Genomic DNA, 14,875 nt, shown 5'->3' on the forward strand with positions numbered 1-14,875 from the left:
GTTTCGGTTGAGAGATTTTATATTAAGTTAAATGAAGTTATTGAGAAATTTGTCCCTTGTAAGTCTTTTAATTGTAACGCTAAATATCCAATATGGTATAACCGGGCATTGGTTAAGATAATCCGTGAAAAACAAAAATTTCACCGTAAGTGGAAAATCTACAACCAGTATTGTGATTATCAATCTTTTTCAATACTAAGGGACAGGCAGAAGATTATGGAAACTGAGTGTTATAACAAGTTTATTGAGAGTGCAGAGTATAAGATGGGCATAAATAGCAAATACTTTTGGTCATACGTTAAATCTAAACGTAAATCTAATGACCTACCGGACTCGATGTACATTGGTGATGTTAGAGCCTATGATGGTGAGACAATTTGTGAATTGTTTAATAGTCATTTTAATTCGGTTTTTGACAAAAATAAGGACTCCCCTAGGGATACTCAGTCTTTAACTTCGTTCACTTCAATATTTGTTAATTCTGTTTCCTTCAGTGTGCCCCTAGTAGCTTCGTATTTAAAAAAATTAGATATTAGTAAGGAAGCAGGACCCGATTGTATTCCTCCTATATTTTTGAAAAGTTGTTGCTATCAGCTGGCGTATCCCTTAGTATTATTATTTAGACAGTCCTTAGGGCAGGGCAAAATGTCTATGGTATGGAAAAAGTCATTTATTACTCCTATCTTCAAATGTGGTGACAAGCACAATATTAGTAACTATCGTCCTATTTCAAAGTTGAGTACTATTCCCAAATTATTCGAGAAAATTATATATGATACCCTTTTTCGTATTATTCGGCCAATTATTATACAGGAACAACATGGGTTCGTTACACGGAAGTCTACAGAAAGCAATCTCTGTGAATTCCTCGACTATGTCTACAGAGCCATGGATGCCGGGGTTCAGGTTGATGCTGTGTATACCGACTATTCTAAAGCATTTGATAAAATATCGCATGAAATTCTCATACAGAAGCTCGATAAAATTGGTATACATGGTGACCTGTTACGATGACTTGCATCTTACCTTAGGGATCGTACCCAGGCTGTAGCTATAAAAGGATACTGTTCCTCATTCCTGCCAGTCTCCTCTGGTGTCCCTCAAGGCTCACATCTTGGTCCGTTGCTATTAAACATCTTTATCAATGACGTTATTTCTTGTTTTAAAAATTCAAAGGTTTTGCTTTTTGCAGATGACATGAAAATTTATAGGTCTATCAATACACTTCATGATTGTAAGCTCCTACAAGAAGATCTTTTTAGATTGAATACGTATTGTAAAGTCAACCTTCTTGATATTAATGTCAAGAAGTGTAATGTTATTACTTTTACCAGAAAGAAAAATCATATAATTAGTGATTATTACCTAAGCAATAGCTTGCTTGTTAGAGTGGATGAGCTGCGTGACCTGGGTGTACAACTTGATAGCAAGCTCTTGTTCAGGTCGCACATAAATATAATTACTAATAGGGCATTTGGAATGCTTGGTTTTATCATGCGTGTTACTAAGGATTTTAAGAAGACGTCAACTCTGGTTCTTTTCTTTAATGCCTTGATACGTTCTATTCTTGAATACTGTTCAGCATGCTGGAATCCGCAGTATAACGTGTACATTGATGCAATTGAAAGGATTTATAGTAAATTTCTGCGTTATATTAAACGTCGTAATTTACTATGTGATCACAGTATATCTGCAACTGAAATTACTTTAGAAAAAAGACGCGATTTAAGAGATCAAATGTTGTTATTTAAAATAAAACATAATTTAGTTGACTCCCCTCTTCTTCTAAGTAATATCGATTTTGCATGTCGTAGGTTAAATGCAAGGCGTAAACCTCCCTTTGCGTGGGCTAGATGGAAGACAAGGTATTCGGCAAATAACTTTTTATCTCGTGCGTGCAATGCTTTTAACAACAAATATTGTGAGACGGACATTTTTCATGTCAAAATTGGCACGTTTAGAAAATTTATTTTGACAAAATAAGTACTATAGCTTTAAAGTTTTTGTTTTTCATTTTTGTTTTACTTACATTATTATTATTTTTTCTTTTTTTTGTACAATAATTGCTTGCTAGGTACTTACTCCTAAGCAATTGTGGTTAATGTTATCGTGTTATATGTATAACCAAGTTGTGGAAACTTTATTGGTCTATGTGATACAAAAATACGGCATTACTTTTATGTATAATTATACTGTTTGTTTCCCTTGAAAAGCTAATAAATAAATAAATAAGTAAATCTCTGGTCGGGTGGCTAGCCGTCGCTAGTTACCACCCTACCGTAACATACGTTACGCTATCCGTAATAGAGTTCTAAAATGCAACTAAAAAATAGTATTTATTTTTTATTTATAATCTGTGATTTTCCTTTCGGTATTTCTCTTTTTTTTCTATACTTGTAAAGTATTTGAATGTTACTTCTCCTATTTTTATTTAATACTAGCCCATTTGTACCCAGCCCGCTTCGCCGGGCTAGATTTTGCTTTATTTTATTTAAAAAATAAACTTACATCATTAAATTTTTAATTTAAGTCTCATAATATATTAAATCATTTATTTATATCCGTATTCATTTTCTTCTATTCTGTTCTCGAGCGGGTGAAGATCTTTATCTACACCCAACAATAGAATATCATCATAGTAAATAAAAGCTGTATTTGACAGTTCAAAAATAGGAGTGCTCCGATGTTCACCAGACTTTACAAGATTACTCGCCAGGTCAGTCCGGAGATTCATTGAAATCGGTCCAGCCGTTTCGGAGCCTATACGGAACATACCCCACACACTTTCTCTTTTATATATATAGATAGAAGATACGAGTAGAAGATAGAAAATTGAAAATTGTACAAACGATTAACGACTAATTTTTGCACGCCAATCTTGGCAGAATATGTGACACTTATAAAAATTAATTAACATCTATGCAAACATTTTGTATGTACCATTCCAGCTAAATATAAATTGATTGGTACGATGCCGCTTGGAAATTACCCGTTAGGGGTATGGCGGTTCCCTTACCCCTAATAGCATAGTCTGCTACCAACTTACTTCGCATCATCTCCCATCAGCTGAGAGTGTAGTGCTAAAAAGAAGTTGTACAAGTCTACCTTGCGCTCGGGCAATAGGTATTAGCTTTTCATGTGAGCTGGAAGGAAGCCAGTACGTACGTAACAGAATATAATGTAATTTAGCTGCATTTCAAATACGAACTCCGCCATCTAGTAAATATAGAGCACCCCAGGTAGCACAGGCGCTATCCAAGAACTAATTTAATAACGAATAGGAGAACGGAGGCTGGTAAGAGACTATTTTGTGTTAACAAGCCGTTATAGCGTTAGTGGTTAGGATTACGCCTTCCCAGAGGGAACAAGTTGACATTTATTCATAAATTTAAAAAAATATTGTCTTAGCAATGAGAATTTGTAGGCTGTGCGATTGATTTGTCTATTTTATCGAGTAGGGCATGTAAACTGTTAGTGAACCTGTTATCTTTATTTACCCATTATATTATGTTATATTATATTATATGAAAGCGATGATAGCACAGTGGGTAGGAAGTTGACTTCAGATACGGGGGACAGAGTTTGAATCCCAGCGTATAATGTGCGTTGTAGGCTATTTAAAATATCACTTGCTTCATGGGAACGGGGAACCCGTTGTATACTTCCCAGACGTCTACCAACTGCCCCAACCGATTGCCAGGGCTACTACGCTAAGAAGGAGGGGATCAGGACAGCTTCACCCCCCCTCAGACAATAGGGCGACTCATATAGTAACGGGTAGCTAGCACAATGACTACCCGCCGCCTCAAAAGTGTGTTAAGTCCACCAATCCGCACTGGGCCAGCGTGGTGAACTACGGCCTGAACCCCTTCTCATTGTGGGAGGAGACCCGTGCCCTGTAGTGGGCCGTTAATGGGTTAATATGATGACGATGATTTCATTTGCAGTAACTCGGGCCTCAGCTGAAAATCAGCGTCATGCTTGTAAATGCATGGCAGATGCTGAGCTGTCTGGTATTACAGACAGACATTCTGTTGTATTAACATAAGTTGTTTCATTTGTAACACTTCGCTTGAATAAATGAATTTTCCTTTTTTTAATCAAATTAGCCTATGACAGTCCACTGCTGGACTAAATGCCTCTCGAAGGGGAGGGTTTGACCATAATCACCACGCTGGCCTGTCTGATTCAATGCCATATTATGTTAAGTAATTTTGACATAAAGAAACCCCTTTTTTCACGCTTATAAAGCCAAAAGCAAAACTGGTGAAAATCTTAAATATTTCCTCAAATAATTTTTCTTTTATTTTTTTCCACGGCAAATAGGTAGCAAGGCGCCAACGAGAGTGTTAGAGGGTTAGGCAAAAGCTTTTCACAAGTTAAATAAAAGGTCATATATAAATCCATTACCGTAAATACGTAGTTAAGGTGTTAAGTCTCAAAGTGCACGCTTAGGAAGCCTATAGACGACCAATCGGACATCAATTCAATGCGTCAATCAAATAGCCTCTCTTAATTTACATGTTAACTGGTTTCGAAGATTTACGCTTATATTATTGTCCCAAACGATAGTAACATATTAAAGCAATAGTCTCATTACAATAGTAACAGTTTAAGTCATTGTTCCCAAACATCGTAGTGTGTTCAATGTCTACTTTTTATCATTAATCGGTAAAAATAAATATATAAAACATATTGATAAACAAATACACATAATGTATTGCCGTACATTTCTCGCAAAAACTCGCAGTTCCCGTAATACTGGTAACTCTTTTAAATCGTTATCGAAAATCGAAAAAAATCGTTTCATCAACTCATATGTGATGTCTAACGACGCTAGGCGCCGTCTTAAGTTACGACACCGATTCGGCGGATAGTAAAGATTGTGTTTGTAGTGGACTCGTAAACTGACACTTGGCAGATGAAATAAAATATAAATTAAAATTATGATATTACAAACACAAAAAACCACGCCGTGTGGCAAGAACCATATAAAAGTTCGGTATTATGAGTTGCCTAGTGAAAATCGATTGGTGAAAGGTATAGGTATGTATGTCTAGGAATCTTCTTGGATTAAGCGTTACTTACTTAGGTATTACCTCGTCCGTCGTTAGTGCAAACGGGTAATGCTCAATGGGACAGCTTGAAAATCGGAATTAATTATTTTCTATATCGCAATAAATTCACCGGGTTTTCTAGTTCCCAATAAATGGTTATAGTAATTTTATAAAGTGGGTAAAACCATACTTTTGATTACTATAAATTCATATTTGCCAGATATTTTATTAAGTTGATTAGGATTTTACAAATACCCTAATAATTATTATATCAGTTAATAGATATATTTCAAGAAACAATTAAAACTATATTTGATTAATAACCTATGTTCATGACATTGAGTTGGTGGGTATTTTTAATATTATAAATATGACTGCATTATCGCTACACTTCAGTCCTACATTGACTTGAACGATGCAAACATACCTCCTGGTGTCTCAGTCGTTTATCAAAATGTAACTTATAAGAAAATTGTAGATATACCTAAGACTTTTCTTTACGCATCAATCCATCAATCCATGCAAATCACAGATTTTTTCCATCGTTTACCGGTCGCCTTACCCCTTTCGCCCTAAAGCTGTCATATCATCCGTCTCATCGCAAACAATAGCTAATGGTAGCTTTGTCGCCAATTTATCTTCTGAGGAGGGCCATACATGGGGCAATTTTGACGGCCAATTAGCGCATTGGGCAGTGACCATGCTTTCTGAATGCATTTTTGCAAATTTGCAAAAATGCAAATTTTCATGCATTGGTCGTGGGTTCCATTCCCACAACTGGCAAGTGTTTGTGTGATGAACATGAATGTTTTCATGAGCTAGATGGTAATAAACTGTAAATAAACAGTCGTAAGTCACTGCCGTCTCTAAGCATTGTAATCTGTATCTTTTTACCAGTGCCCCGGTGTGTCCGGTTTTTGTCTGGTGTCAGGCTTCACCTTAGGCTAGTACCATCTTGACGACAAAGACGTGCCAAGCAACTCGACGGTTCGGTACGATGTCGCGTAGAAACCAATTAAAGGTGGTGGTTTAAATTTTACTGCCATACTCCCTAACAGGTTAGCCCGCAACTACCTTAGACAGCATCTTCACATACAACCAGGTGAGACTGCAGACAATGGCAAACTTGTAATGTATTAAGACAAAACAAAAGTCGTATGGAGATCATTATTTTTACTATTGTCCAAGAAGTCCTGCAAATAATTAAACGGGCCCTTATCAAAGTCGATAACGAAATATGTCAGCTAAAACAAAAAGGCATGTGACATTATGTAAGCGGAATCTAAAATGAATATTGGCGGGTAATCGATCAAAAAGTAATTAAAATACCGTTAGCCCTTAAAAAGAACGGGCATTAATATTCGTTTAACAAGTGTTGGGAATATAGTTTATCGTAGACTGCAAACCATTTATATGTTGGTCCCAAATAAAATATTTTTTTATACACAAGTCACAATACCAAAAACAATATTAAACCTACTTAAACTCAGAAACAATTAAAAGCTATGTGAGTATATATGTGGTGTTATTTATCCCAAACAAAGTAATACCTCGGCTTAATCCTGTAGTAGCTGCATGTCATGCCTGGTACATCGAGAGACAGGGTGTTGTTACCTACTCTAGTGTAAGTAAAGAAGTTATTTATTTTTTCTGGTTGGCCATCTATTTGGTCCGATAATTATTTCTTATGAAAAAATTATTATGAACTATCGTGATTGAAAAGTTAGTCTGAAATAAGACGATCTTTTCCTTTAAGTCCCAACACAAAAAGTATAACTGGACCAACAAAAATGAGACGACAAAACGTAAAATAGTATTTTGGTGAAGAACATAAGCAAGTGGGATGTCAGATATCTTGGAGGCAGTCGGTGTAGATTCTTCGAATGATGTATTGTCAGCGAAAACGCAAAGACTATATATATAATTGCCACATGTTTGGCGGAATTTCACAAGAGAACAATTGGACCTGAGAAATCCAGGCCGGTCTCCTAATACCGTTATATTGTCAATTTTTTCTTAATTGGTAGGACCTAAATTATTATGCTCGAAAAACTCTGAAAACTCTACCAAAGAAATACTAAATTTCTGGGTTATCGAAACAAGCTGAAACCTCTTTTATTTTAAAACCCTTCAAAAAACTTTAATAAAAATTCCACCATCATAGCCAAATGCCATCCATACGTATTGAATATTCATGATTCTGTCAATTATTGATATAAATAACTAAGATAAACACCCCTCGATTCTACAAAAGATATTTTCTTTCGATATGTTCGAAAATAGCTTTGTCGTTGTTGTTTTTTTATTCCGTCCAAACCCTCTATATACTTGGGTCAAGAAGGTTTCAGAGAGGACTTTAAAATGGAAAGTAGCTTATTTATACTGAAAACCTTAAATAGACAATCAACTTTTATTAATTCGGTCTGTCCGTGCGTCCTATTTGTGTGTAACGGACAACTCATACTAAGTAAATAATTGGTATAAATTGGTATCTTATCATATATTGAGGCGAGTTTTCATACTAAAAAAGTTCCCACATATGACGTATAAGCTCTTCAATCCTTACTAGCTTACTTAACAATTATTCATTATTACGTGCGTAGAGGGTATATGGTCGAAGATCTGTTTGGTGTGGATGGAGTATAAGGATTGAAGAAATTATAAATAACACCATACAGATACTCCTGCTTTTCGCGAAGTATAGCAAATTAAACTTAATTTTCATATCATTGATTTCCGCAAAGTAGCGCCTACTTCTATACAATAATTGAGTCCTTGGTACCAATCTGACCTGGTGGTCAGTGATGATGTATAGACTGTAGCACGCTAACCATACCCCTAACATTAAACTTGATTGAACCCATACGCCTAAACATTTTAGGCAACATACCAGAACGCCAAATCACTGCGCAGCACGTATTTGTCGATGGGCAGAACCAGACAAATAATCTTGCAATTTTACAAGAAGATAGACTAGAACAAGTGACCAAAATGTTGATATTGTAAAAGTGTACATTATTACTTGCTCATTTTTGTTTCGAATGAGTCACATAGTAAATGTTCAACTATTTACAGGTTATCACAGCATGCATTAAAATGTAAAAATTAATTCCTTTAAATTATTTACAGTTAATTATTAACATTTGTCTGATTTGCGGATTTTTTTTTGCAGACGATCTAATAAAATATGAATCACCGGAGACTGCTTGTCTCTGGGCGTAGCATATCAATGGGTCTCGCTTAAAAATCCGTTTCAAATATTTGCCTTTCCCGGTAATTGCTTCATTCAGAACCGATGTTAGCTGGAATCCAGGACACTGCGGTGGTGCTCGCAGCTTGGCCACACGCCAACAGGACCTGACATGGCTACTTCGTAACACTAATCGATCTGGCTCTCTGGCGCAGCGGAGTTGCTTGTAGCTTTATTATAACGATCTTGTCTCCGCAGCACAGACAAATATCGAAATTAATAGAAGTACAGCTTTTTGTGACAGAGCTCTAGAGTTAATTAATTAATGACTGAATGAAAGAATGAATGCATGAAATAATAAATAAATATACTACGACAACCCACACATCGCCATCTAGCCGCAGAGTAAGCGTAGCTTGTGTTATGGGTACTTAGATGACTGATGAATATTTTTATGAATAATATACACAAATACTTATAATATACAGATAAACACCCAGACACTGAAAAACATTCATAATCATCACACAAACATTTTCCAGTTTTGAGAATCGAACACACTCTAAGACTCAAAAAGCAGGGACGCTGTCCACCGCACAACGAACAACAATACCATAGTTATATAACACGCAGGTACAAAACCTATTTTTTTTATTGATTTAGTTATACACTTTATTTGTACACCATAAATAGAAAAAAAAACAATGCACACAACAAAAATAAACTTAAAAAGTAGGATACAAAGGGCGACCTTATCGCTAAGTAGCGATCTCTCCCAGGCAACCTTAGGATTAGGCAAGTCAAAGGAAACCGATTGGTGGGGTCTATTATTATTATGTACATATAATAAAATAAAATAAAATAGCCTTTAATTCCAAAACGTCATTTCATACACACTAATAAACATTTATACTTTTAAATTTAATAAACATTAATATATTGAATTGTTAGGTTAGGTATGGTTTTACAATAATATTGAATTAAAATTATGTACTTAAATTATTAATTAATTATGTCACGAGTTTCGGATTGCCTGTTGGCAAAGGCCTCCTCTAGCTCTCACCACTGCTTCCTGTCGTGCGCTACTCTGCGCCAGTTAGGACCTATTATGTACATCCTTACGAACAATTACACACAAATACTTATCCAGATTACACACATAAAATGCTAATAATAATAAATATAAAAAATAATAAACTAATATATACTATAACATACGATACATGCTAAAATATGAGTAAGAGTTAACCTAGCTAAGAAAATAACTTGAATTATAACTTAAGTAAGCTTGAAGACACCGCTTTGCTTATTTCTATCGCCAAGCGATTTTGCTTTCCGGTACGATGACGCGTATAAACCGATTACGATATTATCCATCTTAGACTACATCATCACCGTATCATCCACCAGGTTGTGGAGTACAAAAATAAAGTACAAGTTACAAACGTCAACACCGTATCGTAACTTTTCACCGGGAAGTTTCATAACATTCACATTTAAATACAACATCCAGTAAGAGCAAATAAAGCTGGAGAGTTCCCGGAAAACTTCTCGGTGTATTAATAAATAATTCGGGTCAGCGGAGTAAATATTATATTCTTGACAGTACTGTTATAATAATACGCTAATATTTTTTAAACGAAATTACAGTACAATAATAAAGTACAAGTTACAAACGTCAACACCGTATCGTAACTTTTCACCGGGAAGTTTCATAACATTCACATTTAAATACAACATCCAGTAAGAGCAAATAAAGCTGGAGAGTTCCTGGAAAACTTCTCGGTGTATTAATAAATAATTCGTGTCAGCGGAGTAAATATTATATTCTTGACAGTACTGTTATAATAATACGCTAATATTTTTTAAACGAAATTACAGTACAATAATAAAGTACAAGTTACAAACGTCAACACCGTATCGTAACTTTTCGCCGGGAAGTTTCATAATATTCACATTTAAATACAACATCCAGTAAGAGCAAATAAAGCTGGAGAGTTCCTGGAAAACTTCTCGGTGTATTAATAAATAATTCGTGTCAGCGGAGTAAATATTATATTCTTGACCGTACTGTTATAATAATACGCTAATATTTTTTACACTAATTATGTAAAGTTGGTAGATAGGGTTCATTTTAATTTATTTCTTTCATATTTGTTATATAAATATAACCTAAAAAACTATGTAAAACTAAATAAAATCTAAAACGTCTTCGAAACCACCGCAGCGAGGCACAGTTCCTAAGATGCTGGCAGCAGGTAGAAATTAAACTTTTAATGTTGCTTTGCGGCAGAAATAATCATGGCGGTAATACTTCCCCGGACGAGCTCTGCCACGAACAGCTCTACTACAACAAGATACAACTTTCCAAACACATGTTAATTACCGCGGTGAGGAATCTTAAATCTTGATAGTCATCACTGATAACATAAGTTCACATAACACATTAGGTTATATATTGCGTAGATCTATCAACTGAAAAAAAACACTTACCTCTTCGTGTTTCATTAACTTGTTCCACTTGCACTTCACAATGCTTGCACTGCACTTAATAACTTGTTTTTTTCGGCTTTTTTCTTGTAACTGCTACTATAAATTCACTCTTATTTGTATCAGATTTAAAAAAAAGGAAGATGATTTTTTTTAATATTTGATACCTCAGAACTGTGTAGCTTAATGGATTAGTGCTTTGCCATATATTTCTGGCAAAGCACTAGCACCAAGCCATTAAGCAAAACATTTAGGTCTTTATTGCATAGGTAATAAGCAGTGTTCATTTTAAGTATGTCCGTAGGGCCGTCACATTCCAAATAGGTTACAAGATATATATTATGAAAAGAAACATTTTAACATTCCAAATCTATATTGCACAGAATTCAGAACATACAGAATCCTCATTCAGCCATTATTGAATGCAGTCTCACTTTACACTAGCGGAATGTTACTAACTCACAAAGTTTTTCCCATATTCCCATTTTATGGTGAACGTTTAGAACATTGGAGTTAAAATAATTACTTTCCAGTTTCAACTGCTAAATAGTATGAAGTGATTAAGAGTTTGTTCGAGAAACACTACTAAAGTGGATCGGTTTATGATGCTTCAATACAAGCCGCGTACACGGTTTCTGTATTTTCTTAATTCTGTGATTTATTGCCCCTAACCGCAACTAGCGAGCAATGTCTCGGTCAGGGTCATACCATAATAATTGTAAATGTATCTGCAATCCCATTTCAGACCGCACTGTATTCACGTACTTACATAAAAATATGTGAAAAGTTGGCATTTGTCTATTATGCAAGTTAAACAACATGCAAAAGTCATGCAAGGAAAGTTATTCCTAAATCCAAATGGAATGGAATCCGAGTGGATACATAGTCCAACCGGGTACCAGCAGCTGTAAATAAAATATTCAAAGGTTTTTAAAACACTAAAACATTTTTAAATTGCTGTATATATTTGAAATTGGGATTCCTAACCAAATACGAGATTTTTGATATCAAAGTGTGTGCGACAAAACGCTAATTTCAAATGCAAGGACCATTTTAGGTCTATGATGAAGATAGCGCATAGGTTGCGTTCTGGGCACGTTCCATCCAATAAATTTTCCAAATTGTGATGTATGTGGGGTAGTGGAAGATGTACACCATTTGTTGATCGAATGTGCCCGTAATGATCAAGGTAGAAGGACATTAATAAGGGATTTAAAATTAAACCTTAGTGACATAGGTGTGTTTCATACCATCCCCTACTTCTGGGGAAGCCAAAATGATATATGATTTTTATAGAAGTAGTTATTCATAAGTTGTACAGGAAAAGAATAAGGTACGATAGGGCTGACATATTTTGGTAAAATAAAAGCCCTTTAATAAAAACAATAAAACAAAAAAAAATGCAAGGACCTAATAGTCGCAAACACACCACTTGGCAAAGTAAAACAAAGATTTGTTTGTTCACTTTAAGTTAGCCCTTGACTGCAATCTCACCTGCACGGCTAGCGAGGGCAGCAGGACTAGCACGGGCGGGAAATAAGAATTATATCCCCCCATTATATCACTGGAACATGGAATAGGAGAAGTTTACCCCCGTTTAATACACATATATGATTTGAATATTATTTCCACTTGTACGCCAGTGCTCTGCGAGTTAATAATGCCGTGGGAGAAGATACAAAGCTACGAGGGTTCCAAACGCCCTGGTCTAAGAAGAGCCCACAACAAACTTAGTCGGGTCAATTTTTTTTTGTTATCGCCATCTCACAGTAAAATTATATTACGCTATAAAGTTAGGGCAATTCACACCCAAGCTTTTTTATCGTTTAAGTAATCCTTAACGTTAAAATATGATATTGTTTTGTTTGTTTACCTACCTTCATTTTAATGTATTTTGTTAAGTTTATTTTAATTTTAATGGAAGAGCGAAGTCTTCTGACACAGGGGTAGTAATACTACTCTTAAATAAATAAATAAATAAATATATTACGACAATCGCCATCTAGCCCCATAGTAAGCGTAGTTTGTGTTACTAAGATGATTGTTGAATATTTTTTATAAATAATATACATAAATACTTAGAATATACATATAAACACCCAGACACTGAAAAACATTCATGCTCATCACACGAACATTTTCCAGTTGTGGGAATCGAACCCACGGCCTTAAACTCAGAAAGCAGGGTCGCAGTCAAGTACATTATTCATAAAAATATTCATTAGTCATCTATGTACCCATAACACAAGCTATGCTTACTTTAGGGCTAGACGGTGCTGTGTATATTGTCGTAGTATATTTATTTATTACTAGTTTTACCCTGCCATGCTTCGCTATGGCACATTTTTATGGAAAGGTTAGAAATAAGAAACAAAACAAAGAATACATTACATATGTCAGCGAGTGTTTTTGTCGCTTTCGGCAGATTGCGGGGTCACTGGTACATCGATCGTTAAGAAAAACTGTAGTTTCGCGGTCGCGGATATGTGGCTAATGCAAAAAATAGATAAAAACAATCCTTGATGCGGATTATATATCATGCTGAAATTTCAGCTCGATTGGTGCAGAGCTTTATGAGTTTTTGAAGCGTACACAAACCAACATAATATTTTTATATATATAGATAAATGATGTTCACTCATCATATGAAATAAGGATGAAATCGGCGTAACGGGAGCTACACTCTGAGTATCTGTCCACAATGCCGAAATAGTATTTGCGAAAAGAAATCTCTTGGAATATTAATTTCACGCGACCATAAAACTTCGAACAAAGAAAATCCCAAAAGCCTGCGCTAAATTATACGCTATTTCGTGAACTTTCATAAATTATATCCCATTCGGAAAGTAGGTTAACACAAAAGCAAATAGCGTTTAGCCGTTTAAGCCGGTACATTAGCAATAAGAATCTTAAAAACAAGCTTCTCTTATGCAGCTTGAATATTTTATGCGATTGTGCAGCTTGTTTGTGCATTTATGACGACAGTTGAATAAGAAATGGATAACTTATGTTTACCCAAATTATGGCGAAGCAAAGGAAGGTATAAAGTCTATCTTTTTAAGTAATAATTGATGGCCAACTATCTCGAATAAGTATTACTATCTGACTGACATTTGAATTATAATTCTATTTTGTATAACACGTAATTATTTAATACTAGCTGTTGCCCGCGACTTCGTCTGCGTTTGATTTTGTTTTTTGATGTGGCGTTCATTTTAGTTGTAGTTCTAAAAAAGTTTAAAGTATTCAGTATTGCTAAGCCTTAAATGAGGAGTTTGCTGCTGTCCGCTAAAGAGTTATTTCCTCTATCTCCAACCACATTCAGATCTACACAAAGTTTGGGCAAAATTAAACACAATATAACCTTTATAGTACAAAAATAATTATTTAAATCGGTTATAATTTTTCGGAGTATGGTGTAAAATCGTCAAACACTTTCATCCCTTCTCCCAAAGGAACCGAGCCTAATGTCGGGATAAAAATTATCCTATAACACTTCCAAAAATATGTGTATAAAGTTTCAAGAGGATCGGTTAAGTAGTTTTTCCGTGAAAGCGTAACAAACAAACTTACATTGACATTTATAATTTTAGTAGGGATAGGGATAGGGATTATAATATTGTAATCTTTTAGTGTATCAATGAATAAAGAAAAGTAAGTAATTATGTTTGCAACGCCCTGACGGGGTTTCATGTAACTACATAATAGCAAACTATATAAAATAAATAAATACGGTTAGTGGAAAATCACCGGCTAGGAGACATTTTTCTTCCCGGGGAAAGGAGAAAAGGTTATCTTCTCCCACAGCTTTATCAACTCTCGGAGCATAGGTGGAAATAATTTACGTGTGATAAAAAATAATAAGCAGGGATATCCTAGTAGTAACAACTACAGCTTCAATTTCGGGGGACGCGTTCGAATCCCAGCACGCTGTCGCTGTGACACGCGGTGACACGGTGTCGCGAGTCCAGAGATTTTATTTCATCTAAAAATATGCGTACCGCGCTAAAATAAGTTATCATTTCAAAAAATGTTAAATCGGTTCAGTTGTTTCGAAGCTCATCCCGGACAACCACTTGTTCTAGGCAAGATAACTGCAGTAGGTACGAAACAAAGTAACGATGCGACGTCTGGGCTC

This window comes from Pararge aegeria, chromosome 20, assembly GCF_905163445.1.
Source record: "Pararge aegeria chromosome 20, ilParAegt1.1, whole genome shotgun sequence".
NCBI lineage: Eukaryota > Metazoa > Arthropoda > Insecta > Lepidoptera > Nymphalidae > Pararge > Pararge aegeria.